At 43.7% G+C, this 21,134-nt stretch overlaps 1 pseudogene; it reads left to right on the top strand.

The window, feature by feature from the left end:
* The first annotated feature begins 16,596 nt into the window (after positions 1–16,596).
* LOC114478818 (kelch-like protein 10 pseudogene) lies at positions 16,597–17,412 on the top strand (annotated as a pseudogene).
* Positions 17,413–21,134: the final 3,722 nt, after the last annotated feature.

Genomic DNA, 21,134 nt, shown 5'->3' with positions numbered 1-21,134 from the left:
TCCACCCCCCAGTGATGTCTGTGTGAGTGCTTGGTGATTGAGTAGCTCCCTCATGTTTGCACCCAGGTGTGGCCCATTCCTAATCAGGCCTCCTCCACTATTTAATGAGTGCTTGGTCACAGTGTGGTGGCGGGATCATTGTGTGTAATGTCAGGTTTGTTGTCGCCTTCCTCGTCTCTAGTCTTGTTCCCTGATTCCTTCATGCTGCCTGTTTTGGATTTTAGTTTTGATTTTGGATTTTTGAATTAAAAACATGGATTGGTTCCAAGAACGCTACTCTTGCATCCTGCCTCCATCTTTTCCTGCATTTGGGTCCACACCAACAGCAAACCGTGACAGAATGATCCCGCCACAAGTGGATCCAGCGGAGATAGATTTGGCAGAGATGGACCTGGCTGAAAGGACTTCATACTGGCAGAGCTACCTACTGGAGGCCAGGGAAGATCTGTGGTATGGATGGGAGGACGAGCCTCTTAGGGATCCCTACTGGGGAACTCGACTGGCTTTGGGAGGACCCCGGAGCCTACAACGAGGTAAAGGTCGGTCGAGAAGGAAGGGTCAGCCCCGCCAGTCTCCTAGCTCCCAGGCTAGCGTCCCTGTTTTACCTAGCTCTCAGGCTAGCGTCCCTGTTTCACCTAGCTCTCAGGCTAGCGTTCCTGTGTCTCCTAGCTCCCAGGCTGGCGTTCCTGTGTCTCCTAGCTCCCAGGCTGGCGTTCCTGTGTCTCCTAGCTCCCAGGCTGGCGTTCCTGTGTCTCCTAGCTCCCAGGCTGGCGTTCCTGTGTCTCCTAGCTCCCAGGCTGGCGTTCCTGTGTCTCCTAGCGCCCAGGCTGGCGTTCCTGTGTCTCCTAGCTCCCAGGCTAGCGTTCCTGTGTCTCCTAGCTCCCAGGCTAGCGTTCCTGTGTCTCCTAGCTCCCAGGCTAGCGTTCCTGTGTCTCCTAGCTCCCAGGCTAGCGTTCCTGTGTCTCCTAGCTGTCAGGCTAGCGTTCCTGTGTCTCCTAGCTGTCAGGCTAGCGTTCCTGTGTCTCCTAGCTGTCAGGCTAGCGTTCCTGTGTCCCCTTGCTGTCAGGCTAGTGTTCCAGTCCCGGCTCCCCGCACCAGGCCGCCGCCTGCCCAGCCGCCAGTCCCGGCTCCCCGCACCCGGCCGCCGCCTGCCCAGCCGCCAGTCCCAGCTCCCCGCACCCGGCCGCCGCCTGCCCAGCCGCCAGTCCCGGCTCCCCGCACCCGGCCGCCGCCTGCCCAGCCGCCAGTCCCGGCTCCCCGCACCCGGCCGCCGCCTGCCCAGCCGCCTGTCCCGGCTCCCCGCACCCGGCCGCCGCCTGCCCTGCCGCCAGTGCCGGCTCCCCGCACCCGGCCGCCGCCTGCCCTGCCGCCAGTGCCGGCTCCCCGCACCCGGCCGCCAACGTCGCCGCCAGTGCCGGCTCCCCGCACCAGGCCGCCAACGTCGCCGCCAGTGCCGGCTCCCCGCACCAGGCCGCCAACGTCGCCGCAAGTGCCGGCTCCCCGCACCAGGCCGCCAACTCCCAGCTCTCCTGTCCCGTCTGAGCCCGGCCCGCCGGAGGTCTTACCGCCTGTCCCGTCTGAGCCCTCTTCGCCGGAGGTCTTCCCGTCTGCCTCGTCTGAGCCCTCTTCGCCGGAGGTCTTCCCGCCTGAGCCCTCTTCGCCGGAGGTCTTCCCGCCTGAGCCCTCTTCGCCGGAGGTCTTCCCGCCTGAGCCCGGCCCGCCGGAGGTCTTCCCGCCTGAGCCCGGCCCGCCGGTGGTCTTCCCGCCTGTCCCGTCTGAGCCCTCTTTGCCGGAGGTCTTCCCGCCTGCCTCGTCTGAGCCCTCTTCGCCGGAGGTCTTCCCGCCTGAGCCCGGCCCGCCGGAGGTCTTCCCGCCTGAGCCCTCTTCGCCGGAGGTCTTCCCGCCTGAGCCCTCTTCGCCGGAGGTCTTCCCGCCTGAGCCCGGCCCGCCGGAGGTCTACCCGTCTGCCTCGCCGGCTCCGCCTCATGGGAGGCCGCCGGACTCCTGGTCCCCTGCCTCGCCGGCTCCGCCTCATGGGAGGCCGCCGGACTCCTGGTTCCCTGCCTCGCCGGCTCCGCCTCATGGGAGGCCGCCGGAGCCCTGGTCTCCAGCTTCGCCTGCCCTGCCTCATGGGAGGCTGCCTAACTTGGTTTTTACATTTAAACTATTGACAGTAGATTCATGTTAGACTAATAAAGGTCAGTTTTGGCTGCTAACAGGCTAATAATGCGTGGTACAGGTCCAGAAACACTTTGCCTTGACCCACCTTTATGCAACTTGACACACATGATCGGAACAAACCCTTAAAGAGAGCTAGTGTGTTTGGTGACTCGCAGAGTTATTAATAAAAACAGGTGTTTAAGGCCTGAGCTACATGCCCAGGGTTATGGTTTAGGCCAAGGGAGGCCAAATCTTGACCCAGCAACTTCAAAATGGGCACACTGGTTCAGGATCAGGTCCTGCTCATGCTCATCATCCATGATGGACAATGACTCCCACCCCATGCAGGACACCATCACTGCACTGAGCAGCTCCTTCAGCGACAGACTCCTTCTGCCCAAATGTGTGAAGGAGAGATATTGCAGACCTGTCCTTCCTTCCTGCTGCTGTCAGACTGTGCAACACCAGCACTGCTCCTTTTAGACCACACGTCAAGGACTCAATTTAATATTGTTTATTTATTGTCTATAAAAAAGGGGTGTTTTGGGCTTGCCAAAGATGGCCATGAAATACATTTAATACTTTAATGAAAAATACTTAATTTCAGACTGGTGGCCTGATTTTTTAGCATGTTTCAAAGTTTTCTTTACTTGAATAAGAAAATAAGAGGTTTTTCTTGCTAGCACCATGCTAAAGCTAAGTAGCTTACGAAAAATGCTAGAAACTTGAAACTTAGCACAGTTGTTTGGCACCCCAGCAGGAAGTTCTGTGTCAAAGTTGGACCAATTTGTACAACATTTGGCCGATTGGGGAGGTCAGGAAGTTGGTATGGCACCACCGTTTTGCTGCCTGCCTTTCACAAAGTGCATGACCAATTGGGGCCCAAGTGACATAAATCTTTTTGTCTTGGGCCCCCAAACAACATATTAAAATTTCAGAGCGTTAAGACCCCTTAAAACATTTTTAGTCCAAATGCCCCTAAAAGGCTGCAATGGGGTTGGGCTCATTAAGTCCCATCCCATTTCCACTGAGACATTGAGATCAGGCCTACTTTTTTCCCAGGACAAATATAGATTTTTCTTTTTCACTTCAAGCCTATAGAGGCTTGTTGTATCCTAAATTGCAAGTCTCTAGCTAAAAATATGGAGCAAAGAAATGTGAATCTTTGACAAATTTAGATTTTTTTCTAATAGGGTTTCAAGTTCCTAACTCCTTCAAACACTTTCAAGTCTTTACCTAATAATTGGCTCTACAGGAAAAGAAAAGCTCATTTTTATTTAAATTAAATTAAATTTTTCTTTTTTGCCAAAACCAGGCAAAAAATGCTCAAAAGGGCCTGATTTTCGGATATGTGGTGTGGCCTCTAAAAAGGACTCATAGCACCAAAAAAGGAGTCTTTCCCATAGGCCTCAATGTAGCAGAAAAGCCCTTATGAGCAGGATCTTTGCAGTTTATTCATATCAGTCCACTGCTAACTATTGTGGATTCAGACTGTATGAGGCCACAGCTAATTTATGTAGCATTGAATTGTTAATTTCAGGCTCCCGCTAACTACTGTAGCCATAGATTGTTCATAATAGGCCGCAATTACTATATGTTGTCTAGGATTGATCAGTTTGTTCATATCATGCCACAGCTATTAACATCAGTTTATTGATATCAGACCCCAGATAGCACACATACGTCGGGCCGACGTCGGCCTAATGCTGCGTTTACACCAAACGTGTTTTCTGTGGGACCGTTCGCGTCTGTCGCGCGAAACCTTCCGCAGGATTCGTGGGATCAAAAAATGTTTCCCTATTTGCTTCATATTCGTGTCTGAAGCGAAGCTCCGCCCACGGCGACAACCAGGCTCTGTTTGTTTCCACCATCAACTATGGAGGACCACCGTCAATTCACTGCTCCTAACCTCGGAAGGGGAAGAAACGTCGGCTTTCCTGGCTTCACCAGGTTAACCAGCACCACATCCAACTCGGTGAGCTTCACTGCCTGCTTCAGAAGCTACGCCTGGATGATGACTGCCTCCACTGTGGATGACCAGCGCCCGATTCGACAACCTGCTGGGTCGGATTGGCCCACGGATGTCCCGGCAGGACACCAACTACCGGAGCTCCATCTCTGCAGCCGAACGACTGTCTGTCTGTCTCCGGTAAGTTTCATAAGCAACCGAAGATGCCATGATTCATCAGACACATCTCTCAAATACACAATAAGATACAGTAGATACTATATTAATCCCAAGGGAATTTAAAAGCAGAATTATTAAAATTATTGTTTTCTGGAGATACCTATTCTGGGAGAAAAGGCCTGCTTTATTATTGTTTTTATCATAAATATATTACAACTAAAATAAAAGTTAATCATTATAATAAATTATTTACTATTGTTATTTTTTGTCCTCTGGAGACCTATTCTGGAAGATGAGGCTTGTTTCATTAATATTTATTGTTTTTAACTCTTATTAATAAATCATTATTTATTTACTACTGTTAATTATTGTCATCTGGCAACACATTCTGGGAGATAAGGCCTGTTCTCACTCTAATCTCTCCACCTTTTATGCACACGTACACACCCACATTATATATATCTGATTATCAATGATCTGAGCTTTTCTATGTTAACTGTGCAGGTACCTGACCACAGGTGACTCCTTCAGGATCACAGCTAACAGCTATGGACGAGAGGTCTTCACATCGTACTTCTCTGCAGGAGTTATTCCATGGCTAGACATATTGCACCAGCACACCCAAAACGACTATTTTAAGAGCCAACCACACACTTCTATAGAGCAAACTTCCTATTGTATTAACATGTGTATAATAAATATGGAAGAATGGGGAGAGAAACGTCTGTCAGCTTCATTTTTAACCAGAAAGAAATAATCCAAGAAACCTCACCTCTGAAATTAATTTAAGGCATTAAAAGTCTCACAGAGAATCGATATGAGGAAACTATATATTCTTGTATGAACAAAATATATAACCTTGATGTAGTGTACACATACAGTAGCTGTTAAGATGCATTAATAGAAATTAAAAAGAAAGCAAAAGTACACTTCAAAATGTGTTTTTAATCAACAATTCTGAAAGAACACCATGTACATTAACATAATACCTCAATTTTAAACAAACTATTTACTTCAATATTATAATACTTACATAATAAACAAACTAGTATAAACAACTATTCACAATGTGGTTCCTGCCATGCAAAGAGTGCCGCCCATCCAGCCCAATCCAAAACCTAATTAAAATTTTCCAAATTTAGTGTTACCGGATGATGATTAAGAAGTTTAAAACTTTGAAATTTAACATTCCCTAAATTCTGGTGGCACTTTTTGCAGGATAGGAAGCAGGTCTCTGAAAAACATCTCATCCTCAGTCAGAGCTGGTGGTGAGGAGGTGGTCTCCTGAAGGTCTGTAGGATAAGCTGCTCCACCTCTCTTGGAGGGCCTTGGCTGGGCCTCTTCTTTGCTCTTTTTCCTTAAAAATAAACAAACACATTATATATATATATATATATATATATATATATATATATATATATATATAATAGCTAATCAAGTCACTGTTACTTAAATAAGATCATAGATATATTTTAATTAAACATTAAATGAGGTAATGATCAACATTGTCATCACTGATATACCAAGCATTTATAGATACATTTTATTTATAACAGAATGCAAAACAACTTCTGTCATGTTCATATCAGATGGTTTGGCTGCACTTGTTTCTGCAGGAGATGCTGTTGGAGCATCATCATCACCACCAGCATCAGCATCTTCTCCTGCTCCCTGAGCACTATCTGTTCCCCCTCCCTGTCCTTCTCCATCACTCATCTGATTGTCTACCTCTGAGTGACAGCAAACACAATATATGAAACACATTACTATAGATTTGAAATCATTATACTAGATTTAGATCCCCCACTAGAAGAAGCCCTGTGATGCATAAAGGCCTGAATATGAACCTGGTATATATTTCTATATGTCTGCACCGATAAACAAACCTCCAGTCTCTGATGGTTGACCATACTCTGCGTTCCTGTCTTCCTCAACCCTCTGCCCCATGTTGCTGCTTGTCTCTCGCGGTGAAACAAAGGGGTCGATGAAGGACATGACCACAGGGTATTTCCACCGTTTGGATGTTCCTGCAGCTGACCCACCACGGTTCTCCTGACTTTTTTTTCCTCTCATAACCCATAAGTGAAAATAGCTGGTGTTAGCGGCTAATGCTATCATTAGCTAATGCTATCCTCACTCACTGCCGACTTTCAAAGATGAAAATGTTATGTTCTGTTTAGTTTGGTTGTTCTGTGTCTTTGTTTATTTTGAGTCTGGTCTATGTTTTAGGTGTTCCTGCTCGTGGCTCCACCCCCAGTGATGTCTGTGTGCTTGGTTGGTGATTGATTAGCTCCCTCGTGTTTTCACCCAGGTGTGGCCCATTCCCAATCAGGCCTCCTCCACTATTTAGCTGAGTGTTTGGACACAGTATGGCTGTGGGATCATTGTATGTTGTCTCTCCTCCTCGTGTCCTGCTGCGTTTTGTTCCCTGTACCTCCTGCCTCGTTGGATTTAAGTTACTTTTGTTTGGTAATTAAACATGGACTGGTTCCAAGAACGCTATTCCTGCATCCTGCCTCCATCTTTCCCTGCATTTGGGTCCACACCAACAGCTCACCGTGACAGAAAACTACAGAGAGAACATTTACCTGCTGCTCCACCTCCTCGCTGATTCTCCGCCACACCAAATCCTTCCTTGTCCTGGTCCTGGTTAAAATAACAGGCCGTGTCATACAGCTCCCGGTGGTCACACATCGCTACGACTAGCTTCTCCTCAATGGTTGAATGGGTGAAAATACTGGTTTCCGTGTTGCCTGCCTGACGTCATTGCCAACAAGGACTCTGATTGGCTTTCGCGCCTGCGCGTCACGTGAAACAGCCACTGGAGTTCAATATTTTCAACTCAAGCGAACGCGAATAACGCGAAAATCGGGAGCGCGCTTGCAGCAGCCTTCGCTTTCCACGCGCGAAACAGTCCGCGCCGCCCCGCCGCCGAATAATTCGCCTCCCAGCGTGTCTAAACCATTGACTTTGCATGTAATCTGTTCGCTTGTGCCCCAGAAACCGCGTTTGGTGTGAACGCAGCATTAGAGCGGCAAATAACCTACCAGGGGCGGGGGCAATGTGGGGTCAATCCCTGAGGAAAAATGCCCAACAACCCCCCGCCCAGCCCCTCTTTAAAAACCATTAAAGGCAAGGGCCCCTCGGGGGTCCGCACTGGGGCGACTCTGGTGGTGAACTTTGGGGTGAGGCAGGCAACCGCCCTGAAGAGGGCTGGCCTTCTGACCATCCATCCCCACCCCTGGCTGAGGGACTAGAGAGGGAGGAGAGGTTTTGGTGAGGAGAGGCGAAGACAGAGGAGGGAGAGAAGACATGAGGGGAGGAGAAACAAGAGGAGTGAAAGGAGGGGTGAGAGGGTAGAGACTGAGAAAGTGAGAGAAGGTGCGTAGAGGAGAGAAAGAGAGATCGTCTGCGACTTTGGGCCCGGGCGGCACTTGGGTTAACAGTAGCGGTTCTTGCACAAACACTGGTCATGGATGCACTGGCATGTCTTGGGCTATGGGACAAACTCATACTGGGCTTAATCTTAGACAAGTTGAACCCAAATACTAGTTTTAGGTATCACTCCTTCCCTCTTTTCACGCTCACCACCATTATACTTAAGCTCCACACTTGTCACCAGACTGGCTGAATGGATTTCACGACAAAGCACAATATGCACAACTATAACATCATATCTCATTTTAAAGCAGTCAACACTTCCCCACCCTTTTTATAACCCTGACTCCCTCTTCCCTGTTCCTTTTCCCCTCACCTAGGTGTAACACTGCCCTCTCTTTTTATATCCTCTCTTTAATAAAGTGTTTCTTACCCTTCCTTATGGAGGGCTGGTAATGGTCCCAGTTATGCAATAAAATACATTAATTTATTTAATTGCAATTGCAAAACATGCATTGCTGTCTTAAAAATATTGCACTTCTTGTAGTATTAACCTTTGACAGCATGTGCAGATGAAATAGGAAAAAAGAATTTGGGAGGGTGTGTAGGGGAACAGAGGAAAATGAATACTTAAAAATATTATAAAATAATAAAATTGCAATGTTTACAATATGTACATTTTAATTTTACAGGTTATTAACAGAAAATACAAGCATAATGATAAATAGTGGCAATGTCACAATTATTCACAGATTATTTGACTCACTGGTATCCCACAATAAATAGATTTTTACACTGATGTGTGGTATGTACATATTATGAGGTAGTGTCTAATGTGTGATTTGTGTAGGTGTTCTACATGGGTTTTCTACATAACTGTCAAGTTTTGGATTTGAAAATAAGGGAAATTTTCTGGCGCCCACTACGAGCCGTCACACCCGCCCAACCAAGCTCCAGTATCCCTTATATTTTAAGATAGGTGTACAAGAAATCTAAAATAGCCTTTATTAACATTGAAATGCTGTGAACATTCCTACTAGGGCTGGTGATATGGACCAAAACTCATATCTCAATATATTTTCTCAAAATGGTGATATACGATATAAATCTAGATAATTTTATCAAATAAAGTCTGACCAGAAAAACAATTCTGGGTTAAATTTGCTGAAGTAAAATGCTACACAGGAACATTTATTAACAAACAGCTGCACAATATGACACTCATTAATCATTTAACTGAGCTTTACATGTTGTTCTAAGGAGTAACAGCAGCGACTCCTAAAACTAGTATTTTGATACATAATAAGCTATAATATATATATATATATGTAACAGGGTCATAAAGACACATTTTTTCTGGAAATGAACACTGTTAAAGTTGAGATCATGTCCTAAATTATTATTCACACCAGAGACTTAATGACTTGGAAATGTACTTTTCAAAGTTGCCTCAACTTGGGTCCACTTTTTAAAGCATCTTTCATCTTTAATTCTAGGGTGAAGCAGAATTCCTCTCTGCATGCTGGATGAATGGAAAAACAGATGATTCAAATCAGGGGTTCCATAGTTAAAGGTTAAAGGTTTCTGAGTGTCTCCAATTACATCCCCTTCTCTTCTGCTGCTGAAATGTGTGTGTTTGTGGGGGAGGATGATTGCAGCTCCAAGATGTGACCTGTTGGATGATGGCTGGATTGGAGAAACATCTGTGTCTGTTCCTTCTGAATCTGTTTGATTCATAAAAATGTGATTATATTCCTATTGTGCAAAAGTGTTTTTACCGCCTGGGTCATCATGGGGTAGAGTTCCCACAGGTGTATGAAGCCATTTAGTTGCTTGAAATCTTATGAGACAAACTTAATATTATAGATAAATGCAGCTGTCAGGTAAAATTTATGTCAGGGTTAGGGTCATGCCACTTTGACCAAACATTACTAAACTTCACGCCTGGCCTCGGGAGTGAATCCACATCATGCTCCCCAAATTTCATGGGAATCTGATTAACTTTCATGTCGCTTGATGTTACTTTGTATATAGCGCCCCCTTGTTTATCAGGAAGCCCATCCACCTTTTCTTTTTAGCAGGTTTTCTGAAGAAGACTGATTTAATCCATATTACAAGTGAGGCATCATCTGAGAAGTATGTTGCCAGGTCTCACCCACCAGATTGATGACATAACAGAGGCAGGTGACATGCACACTGTTGGGAGATCACTCCTCCGATGACCTCCCTGTATGCCTTCAAACAGTCTGTGACCACTGCCCAGACATCATTCAGGTCCAGATTGCTGTTGTTGAGGGATGTTATTATGGTAAATGGTAAATGGACTTGGTTTTATATAGCGCTTTATCACCACACTGAAGCAGTCTCAAAGCACTTTACATATCAGCTCATTCACCCAATCACTCTCACATTCACACACCAGTGGGACAGGACTGCCATGCAAGGCGCTAGTCGACCACTGGGAGCAACTTAGGGTTCAGTGTCTTGCCCAAGGACACTTCGACACATAGTCAGGTACTGGGATCGAACCCCCAACCTCTCGATCAGATGACGACCCACTACCACCTGAGCCACAGTCGCCCTGGCTTTGGAAAATGTTTAGTTGCATCTGTCCATGAAGACAACATCCACCAAAAGATACTGGTCTTCAACTCCTGTGAGGAAACAATAAATAATAATAATAATAATAATAATAATAATAATAATAATAATAATAATAATAATACAAATTAAAAATTGCAATTAAACAAATGTATGTCAAAATAAGTGTAATTTAAAACCATCCATGGGCTACCCTTAAAAGTTGTACCAGAATTGATTATTCTGACTGCTCCTTTATACTTATTTACGTCATACAAAGATGTATGAGTGCAGCAATAATATCATCCAATTTCCCCTCAGGGATCAATGGTTTACTAATTCTGAGCAGGTTTATCGATTAGGTTTTAATCAGCCTCATTTAAATTATCCTAATTTTATCCTGATGACATCTTTGCAGACCATAATGATAAAACAAAAATAAATTTATATCACCACCAGTGGACAGATTATTTCACAGTATTAGAAGCTACCGTTATTATCATTAATTATTATTCACATTAACTTACCAATGACGACGTTTAACATGCTACAATCCTTGGCATCGGTGGTCTCATCCACAACAACAGCAAACTCCCCTAGATCTTCAGTAGGACTGATGAAATGTGCTGCTCAAACACTCTGGACAGGTGAAGCTGATGGAGGGTGCTCACGTTTTCAGGGAGCACCCCTCCTTGTTTGCAGTGTTTTACAAGAAACGGACGCAGCTTAGTTAACTTTTCCAATGGGATGTGGGTAAAGTGCCTTGCCCAAGGACGTAACGAAAATGACTTGGCGAGAGTGAGATTCAAACCCCCATCCCTTCGGTTACTGGACGATCCGCAGGGGAGAATAACAGAGGAGTAACAAATCGTTTTTAAGCTTCGATTCAAATCATAATTTGTTGTTGCTGAATCAAATCATAGATGATTTGAGTTCATTTAGAATGATCCGATCCAAATCGATTCAGTAACTCTTTAGTCAAAATAGTAACTCAACCAGTGTGACTGAAATAAATACCTGGATACCAGACAGTGCAGGTGAGCTTGATTAGTTTCTTATTGTACTGTAAGGGAATCATCTATAAATTATTGATGGACGTTGTTACGACCCCCTCTAGAATGTAATATCAAGGCTTGAGGGGCCCAACATACACAGGACGCCACACAAAAAGCAAGGTTTATCAAAAGTATTTATTAACAAAATCTTAAAAGTAGCAACACAACAAACTAAAAGAGACTGGAGATCCTGGCCAAACTGAACAAAAGTAGGGTGGACACTGAGCCAACCCTATACAGGGCCGTCGACCCAGCGTTCACCCTCTAAACTACAAAAAGTTACAAAACACTAAACGACAGGAACACGAAAATATAACTACCTGAAATCTCCAGCCCAAACTAAAATAAACTTACAGGACATCGAGTGGGGAGCAGAAGAACTCTCCCCACATGTCTTCTGCTCATCTGATTGTAACATAAACAACCAAATAAAGAACATATAATGGGAAATTAAATGTATTCACATTTTATTACAACTAACATTTCAGTTTAAATGAACAGGATGTTAACTTTCCAGCTCTTTCAAATGCTAAAACTTTAATAAAAATACATATTAGGTTTACCTGACTCTTCTGGTTGTTTTTTCAACATAAAAATAATACAATATTAACATAAAAATGAACTGCTGTTGAATCTACTATTTTTCTTTTAACAGGATGACGAGGCCTCAGGCTTCTGCAGAGCTAATGCTAACAAGTTAATGACTTTATTTTATTTAAGTGCAGCTTATTTTCCGGGCTTGGAATTTATTAGTGATGCAGCAAAAATTCGGCCACCGAAAAGTGCCAAACATTTTAGGTTTTTGGTTGAAGCACTTTTTATCACCAAAACGACCCACGTTATGAAGATCAGTACTTGGGATTAAAGCAGCACACAATATGACTTACATCTCAATGAATGCAGAGAACCTGCTTGGAGATGGACAAACGCATGGAGCAAGAAAGTAGAAATAGAGCAGTGACAGAGTCAGGATCAGACTTCACTGTAATAAAGCTTCATCAACAACTTTAATGTACTTTGTGTTATGATGAGAGAACAGCAGCTCAGTCAGTTTTAGGCCTGTACATTATTATTTAATGTATAAGTTAAATGTTGTATTTAATATTTTTTTTATGCAATGTCCCTGCTGAATAAAAATTATCATTTATTTTTCATTGATTTATTCTTTGAAGCAATGCCATTAATTTATATAATTATAATGCTTTAATGGTGAGGTTAGTGCATGTACATATAGCCAAACATTTGATTATACTTATTTTGCATAATAATTGATTTTGGTAAATTCACATTTTTCTTTAGGAATATCAGCGGGTTGACATTGTCAGGAAGAAGTTGAGTTCTCTGAACTTGCATAATGTCCCTGCAGTAGAAAAAGTAGCTGGTATAGAGAAAAGCCGTGGGTGCATGTGTGAGTTTTGTTTCCACCACTGGTGTGAACAGCTTGTGAGGGGAATGGTTGTAGCATTTCTGTATTTATCCACTTCTGCATTAGTCCCACTGGTGGACTGTAGTGACGCTGCTTCAGTTTCTCCAGCATCTTGTGCTTTTTTGTCAGAAGTTATTGATAAATATTGACAATTAAAATTATGGTTATTTACACATAAAATTCATAAAAAAAACAAAGAAATTAATATATTTGGTTTACGGTTAGGTTTAGTCTTAGTCGCGTGACCTATACTGGCCAATGACTGACCTATTACATGACATAAACTGGCCAATGAGGGGCGCTGCGTACAGATAGAATGTTGGTATGATACGGCAACCGTAAGGATTGCTACTGACAATAAAGATTGTCTTTGGACATCAGGAAACTAGAGTGACAGTTATTGCTATGAGTCAGTGATTGTTTACAGATAAACATTTATTCTAATTTGCCAAAAGCATTAATTCCTATAACAGCTGTTGTGGTATAATCATCATACAACAAACACACATAGAATGACAGAAAAATACACAAAAGGATTACAGAAATGCACAAAATGCCTCACAATGTGTAAAACAACAACAAACACACATACAATGACAGAAAAACACACGATTGCTACAAAAACATTTTTTTATTTCCCGTATTAATGCTCAGATTGGTCATTATTCGAAATGCTGACATGAATGTTGATCATGTGACCCTCTGATCAAACAAACACGGTTTATGGCCTCGCTGTGATAAACATTGCCTACCTCTGGTCTAAAGCATCAAAGTCATGAAGTAATGTGATAAACAGTAAGGTCTTTTACCTTCTTTCTGTGAAGTGTCTTGCGATAACACGTGGTATGAATTAGCGCTTTACAAATAAAGATCGATTGATCAGTGAAGTTATTCTGGGACGTAATGGTTATGGTTGTTGTTATTTAGCCCTTGTGGTCCTCTTTCAGTTATTCTGTGTCTTTTGTTTATCTTGTTTGAGTCTGGCCTTCTGTGTTTAACTCTTGTCTTTGTGTGGCTCCACCCCCCCAGTGATGTCTGTGTGCTTGGTTTGTGACTGATTAGCTCCCTCATGTTCCCACCCAGGTGTGGCCCGTTCCCAATCAGGCCTCCTCCACTATTTAGCTGACTGCTTGAAAACTGAATGTTTGCTGGTTCATTGTATTGTCTACCATCCTTGTGTCCTGCTGTGCTTGTTCCTTGCTCCATGGTTTTCCTTGTGTCCTGTTGGATTTAATTTTTTTGTTATTAAACACGGACTGGTTCCGAGAACGCTACGCCTGCATTCTGCCTCCATCTCTCCCTGCATTTGGGTTCACACCACCATCCTCTAACTGTGACACAGTGAACCAGCACAAAGTGAACCCAGCGGAGATGAACTTTGTGGAGAAGATTTTATATTTTCAGAGCTTCTTCCATGAGGCCAGGGTGGGCAGGATTTTGCCAGAGGAATATCCTTTAAGGACCCTGCCCTGGGACTCTGACTGGCTTTCGCAGGACCCTGGAGTCTGCAAAAGAAAGGTCGTTACAAGAAGAAGGCCCAGCCCCGCCAGTACCCTAGCTTCCAGGCTTTCTAGACTAGAGATCAGCATTCCTGAGTCTTCTAGTTTCCAGACTAGCTTTCCTGAATCTCCTAGTTTCCAGACTAGGGTTCCCGAGTCTCCAGTGACGTGTCGTGACCACTAGGGTTGGGTAGGCACTTTGCAAATCGAGGCCACCAATGACAATTTCATATGTTTCTGCTGGCAAGTGTTAACTCAAATCAAATCAACTTTATTTGTATAGCTCAATTTACAACAAAGTAATCTCAATGCGCTTATCAAAATATAAAATTCATAATAAGAAAGAAAAAACCAAACAAGATCCACATGAACAAGCATTTAGCCATATTACAAAATCGACATCGTAAAACACCATTAAAGAAACATAAACAATTATTTATTATAGCCTCCATACTCTCCCTACAAGATATATCTCATGACATGGCAGCACATTCGTTGTTTGTGTTGGAAACACAGAAACATGGAGAAAATGACAACAACAACAACTCAGAACAGCCTCAGTGAGGAGTATCCACAAAGCCAATCCTTCCTTTTGTTCCATTCACTGTGAAAAGTACGAAACATTTTCTGACCTTATCTTTGCTGAAGCTCTGGTAACTCCGGTGTTGGTCTCCCATCTTTTAAAAGCTGTCATTTTCCCCCAAAAAAGTTTCTCTATCATCTCTAGCGCTGTCATCTTGCCTGTAGTGTTATCCCACCCACTTGCTAGAGAATGTAGCAGCAGTGGTCACATGGAATCAATTCACTAAAGTACTGTGAACTTATTTATAGCATTTAGCATAGCACGGTTACGTCCAAAGGCAGCTCTCTACGCTGCCTTTGGACATAAATGGTTGTCATCTTGGGGAACTGACTGCGCAAAACATGCTATGAGAACAGAGGCAGAGCAGCCGTGTGCTTTTGGGAGGGGGCGTGGCCTCCTCCTGCCTCACAGCAAAGTGCAACTGGGCAGCCGTTCCAGGAAATAGCGCTATTTAGTAATTTGGACTATGAAATGCACAAAATGCGGACACTTTCAAACTTATAGGTACTGTCGGCTCTTTGAAATGGAATAATAAAGAATTTATAATTATATTATAATTAAAACAAATAATCAAAATATCAATTCACCCTAGTGGAGGCACTGCCTACCTTGCCTACCCTGACGGCACGTCACTGCGAGTCTCCTAGTTTGCAGACTAGCGTTCCCGAGTTCTTGTCTCCAAGAACATTTGCATTTCCTGAAAAAAATGCAAGTGAAGATGCATAGCTGAAGCGCACCTCTATTTGACTGCTGGGAACAAAAGGAAAACTTGATGTCATCTACCAATCAGGAGTCAGCAAAGTGAAATTCACTGTGACATCACCACACACTGAGCTGATGATGTCATCAGGAACTGCTGACACATGAAAGAACCCAGCAGCACATTAAGTATATATAAGCACATTCAGTGTATCCGAATGGGACTCCCCTCAGATAAAGACACTCAGGGGGTAGTTCTGTTGAGTTTACACACTCCAGTACAGTAGGTGGTGATATACACCTATTCAAGTTGGTTGCAACACAACAATAACCCCTCCAATCCCCCCCCCCTCCAAAAAAAAAAAATAACCCATAGGCCCTCCCCCCTCAAAAAAAAAGTGAGCAAACTTTCCACAACCTCTTCTCAGTGACTTTACTTAAACCAGCAATATTTTTAATCTATGATGGAAGCGCCTCATTTCAATGTAAAGAGTCTGGAACAAACATGTTTTGAATTCCTTAAAAATAATCTCTGCCCAGGAAACTGCATCGGGCTGTGGCAGTTTACAAATTACTGGAATATTCCCATTATTCTCAAACTGCAGTTTGAGGCATTCCCCTTTATCTGTGAGAATTTTGAGGAAGCTGCACTCTGTGAAGAATTTTTGCAGCTTGAGGTGCAGGAGATGGCTCATATCCTGGGTCAGGAGAACCTTACTGTGACAAAGGAGAGCAAAGTTTATGAAAGTGTTTTAAGGTGGATAAAACATAAGCCGGAGGAACGACAGGGAGCCATTGCTACTCTGTTACCAAAGGTACGACTGGGGCTGATGAACAAAAGGTACATCAGGCACAATGTGCTTAGCAATGATGTGGTAAAAACAAACCCTGAGTCCCACCTCTTGGTCTATAATACCCTTCAAGTCATGTCTAGACCTTCGTTACTCTACTCTGAGCCTGAGATTAACAAAACCTTGTTTTGCCGTCGCTTGCCAAACGCTGTCTTACTAGTGGTTGAATTTTTTTCTGAGGCCATAGAGACCTTTGACTTCATCACTAACAGCTGGATCACAGTTCCAAATAATCACATGGATCCCATGATTCCCTCATTCTTAGCCAGCACTGTCTTCCTTGGTAAATACCTCTATATTGTGGGTGGTGTTTTTGATTGGAATGAGCGCCATGACAGAGTGTGGAGGTTTAATCTAGTCAACCACACTTGGCAGGAGGTGTCACCACTGCATGTGTCACGGGGCTTAATGAGTGTTGCCGTGCTAAAGGGATGCATCTACGCTATGGGAGGCTTTGAGAATTATGATGATGAATCCTCACTCAGATCTGCTGAACGCTACCAGCCCAATATCAACCAGTGGACGTTCATTGCATCAATGAATGAAGAGAGGATCGACGCCAGCTGCTCCACACTGAACAACAAGATTTACATATGTGGAGGGGCGAATCTTAGAGTACTGGATACTGCTGAGTGTTACAACCCAGACACCAACCAGTGGACAATGATCAGTCCCATGGGAACACCTCGGTATCAACTAGGGGTTGTTACATATATGGGCCACATTTTTGCAGTTGGCGGCAAAGATGACTCCACACATCTGAGGTCTGCTGAGGCTTACGACCCAGTGACCAACACCTGGCATGATGTCCCTGAAATGGTCCACAGTCACAGAGACTTTGGAATTGCAGTGATGAACAAGCGGATCTTTGTTGTCTCTTGTAGGAGAGGAAAAAAAATAATTGAGTGTTACAACTCCACTACAAATACTTGGTCTGTGGTATTTTCTTCCAATAATAATAGCTTTAGTGTGGGTTGCTGTGTGATTTCTGGACTTCCAAACATGGCTGAGTACTGTTCCCCTCGTGAACCTGTCATTCCCAGGAGACGGTAAAAAAAAAAAAAGTCAAAACTCGATTCTGAAACAGAGCAAATATTACTTTCCATGATCCTAACTGGATGTCTAACCTGCCCTGACCAGGGCAGGTTAGACATGTGTGCATCTACTGTATTAAAGTGTATGAAGACATTGCAAGAACGGGTGTGTGAATAGATAATCAGTTCATATCCCAGCTCAGGTACAATATTTCTAATTTACCTGGAGCAACGTGAGTAGGCGATGATCTACAAAAAACAACAATTAAGGGTTTGTGAGAGTTGGGGGGCAGAACATTTTTAGGGGCAATAAATAACACGGCAAATGTGTAGATGTAGATTTTTTTGTGATCCTCTGAACATCCAAAAACATTTGTTAGGTTAAAGGAGCATAGGGCAGGATCAAGAAATCATACTCCATAGTGACACAATGGTTGTAAGTGTCACTGAAGTGATCAGCCAAGCCACCACCGGGGCGCGCATCTTTAGCACCGCAGCTGATATCGTGACTAAAGGATGGATACCCGACAACACCGGACGGGTCAGGTTCTGACATATTTAGAACTGGTGGTCAGGTTTGGTCACATAGAGTCCTTGCGACTTCAGCTGCCGCTGGACCAGTGAGAGCAGGATCAGCACTGCAGGCTGGAGCAGAGAAAGACAATTATAAAGGCATCCACCATTGAAACAATCCGTTTTCTGCACAAGAACATGGATAATCCTTATCTTTGTATTATGTAAATAGATCCACTGGGGCTCTTGCACGCACTGCGCCCCTGTTTGTGTTTGACGTTCATTTGTTAACCGTGCTGTTAACATTAAGAATCAGAATCAAAATCAGCTTTATTGGCCAGGTACAGTTTAGAACAATACGAGGAATTTGACTTGGTAGTTGCAGCGAAAGAGTACACATCAACACACCGGAGCAGCCACATACGGCGCCCACATATTTAGGTGAAAAAGAGATCAACAACAGGAGGAGAGGAGGCGTGAGGGGGAAAAAAACTGCCAGTTTGAAACTGATTTCTCTAAAGAGAAAGCAGTGTGAAACCAGGAAAACAGGAATTAACAGTTGTTTGTTAATAAAAGCGGTGCTTACCATTAAAACAAACTGTTGAGTCAGACTCGGATGATAAAATGCGCCCTGATCACTGTTATTTATTTACTCACTGTTCATATGACTGTTTACTGCAAAACCAGCACACATGCCTCTGCATGCATCTGTGGAACCAAACAGTAGTAGTACAAAATGCATCACAAAGTATGTTCAAGGCAATAGTAGAAATGTATGTGCACTCATTCTCTTTAGTTTTGAATGCTTCATCATCCATGAATGTTTATTAAGCCGCTCACTTTGTTGTTGTTGTTCTTCTTCTTCTTGTGTACACTAGCTAAAATCGCTACTCCTCGGTTATTCGCGAACGGATCAGGCTGAAATTTGGTAGGTATAATCTATGGATGTATACGCATCAATGCTCAGAGCCCGATTTTTGATTTGGGGATCATGGGGGGCCCCAAAAGAAAAAAATATGAAAATAAATTTGTCATTTATTTGTGATTCTAATATTACGACGTTTGGTGGTACTGTAATTACCAAATTTATGGGAACATAGTTGTGTGATATATAATTTCAAAGGTAATTAAATGTAGATTGTGATTATGCCTCACACATTTTGATTAGGGACCCCCCTTTTTTGGCAATTTCCAATCAAGCTGTTTTCTCATTTATTTGTGAGTCAACTGCGACAGTTGGTGGTACTGAATCATTGACACATACCAATATATCAATGGGGCCCATTACTCCATATGTGCCATGGGGGCACCAGGGAGCCCCTGGGGGCTACATCTTTTTACTCGGTGGAACTGAGTCATTTGACAAAATTCTCGGGAGCGTGGTACGTGCTATACGGCATGCAGACGTTCCGTGAGCCTGGCCGTAAGTCATCCGAACTTGTTTTTTCACAAATCCTGCCCCAAATATGGACACCCTCAAAAATGAGAGGACACATCTCAAAGAGATGTCCTTGAAACAAAAAATAATTTGTGTTTGCAGAACTTTCTACACCACTTCTACACATGTATAGAAATTATCAGCTCATCAATGAAGGACCAACAGTGATTATTACAGGGAATCAATCAATCAATCAATCAATCAATCTTTATTTGTATAGCGCCAAATCATAACCAATGGTATCTCAAGGCACTTTACAGTAGAGCAGTCTTAAGGACGGACTCTTCATTTTATGGATACACACATATGCATATATACGTATATACACATACATATGTATCCCACACCCAACATGAATTCATCATGGCGGCAAGGAAAACCTTCTGTTAAGCAGCAGGAACCTTGTGTGGATCCCATTCCTATGATGAACAGCCATCCACGTTATGCTGTGTTGGGTGTGTGCAGAGGAGAGGGTGGAGACAGAGCCGCTGAGACTCTGTAACTCCACACTGAGGATCCCACGGACCTGCAAGACAAAGCCAGAAGGATTACAGGAGCAAACACACAAGGAAAGAAGCAGACTAGAGGAGTGTTTGAGAGAGGAATGGGACCCTCTCCGGTCCTCTCTAACCCTAAATGACCTCTCTCTAACGCCCTCTCCACCTCTCTCCAAGCGAGCATGCCAGACCCCCCCCGGCAGTCTATGCCTATTGCATCTTACTATTAGCTATGAGCTGGTTCCTAACTAAAAGCTTTACCAAAGAGGAATGTGTTTGAGCCTAAACCTTAAAGGTAGAGAGGGTGTCTGCCCCCCGAACCGTGGTTGGTAGAATGGTTCCAGAGAAGTGGGGGCCTGATACTGAAGCTCTTCCTCCTATACTACTTTTAGAGACAAATGGAACAACGAGTAGTCCAGCATTTTGAGAGGCGTAGTGGTCTGGGGGATTGTTATTGGCACTACAAGCTCCTTGAGATAGACTGGTGCCTGTCCATTTAGGGCTTTATAAGTGAGAAGAAGAATCTTGAATTCTATTCTATATTTTATGGGAAGCCAATGCAGAGAGGCTAATACAGGAGTAATGTATCTCTTCTCCTAGTTTTTAGTCAGTACACGTGCTGCAGCATTTTGAACCAGCTGAAGTGTCTTAAGCGACTTGCTCGGGCCAGCCTGCTAAAAGAGAATTACAATAATCCAGTCTAGAGGTAACAAAAGCATGGACTAGTTTTTCGGCGTCGCCCTGAGACAGGATAGATCTGATTTTAGCAATGTTACGGAGATGAAAGAAGGCAGTTCTTGAAGTTTGTTTTATGTGAGAGTTGAAGGATAAGTTCCTGATCAAATAGAACCCCAAGGTTTCTAACAGTTGTGCTTCGTGCCAGAGTAATGCCATCTAGGGCAGTTAGGCCTAGCATAGGTTTCTCTAAGGTGTCGTGGGCCCAGTACAATGACCTCAGTCTTGTCTGAGTTGAGAAGAAGAAAATTTTGGTCCATCCAGGCCCTAATGTCCTTTAGACAGACCTCAAGTTTTAGATAGCTGATTTGTCTCACCTGGCTTCATTGATACATACAGTTGGGTATCATCAGCCATAGCAGTGAAAAGTTAACAGAGTATTTTCTCATAACATTACCAAGGGGGAGCATATAGATACAGAAGAGGATTGGACCTAGCCAGAGCCCTGAGGAACCCCGTAGCTTACTTTAGTGTACACAGAAGACCTATTATTCACGTGTACAAACTGGTACCTATCAGATAGGAATGTCATGCTTATATCAGCCAGGGGCGGATTTA

Source organism: Gouania willdenowi, chromosome 17, assembly GCF_900634775.1.
Source record: "Gouania willdenowi chromosome 17, fGouWil2.1, whole genome shotgun sequence".
In the NCBI taxonomy this organism is placed as follows: domain Eukaryota; kingdom Metazoa; phylum Chordata; class Actinopteri; order Blenniiformes; family Gobiesocidae; genus Gouania; species Gouania willdenowi.
Note: the sequence above shows the minus strand (reverse complement) of the source record. Positions and strands in the feature narration are given on the sequence as shown.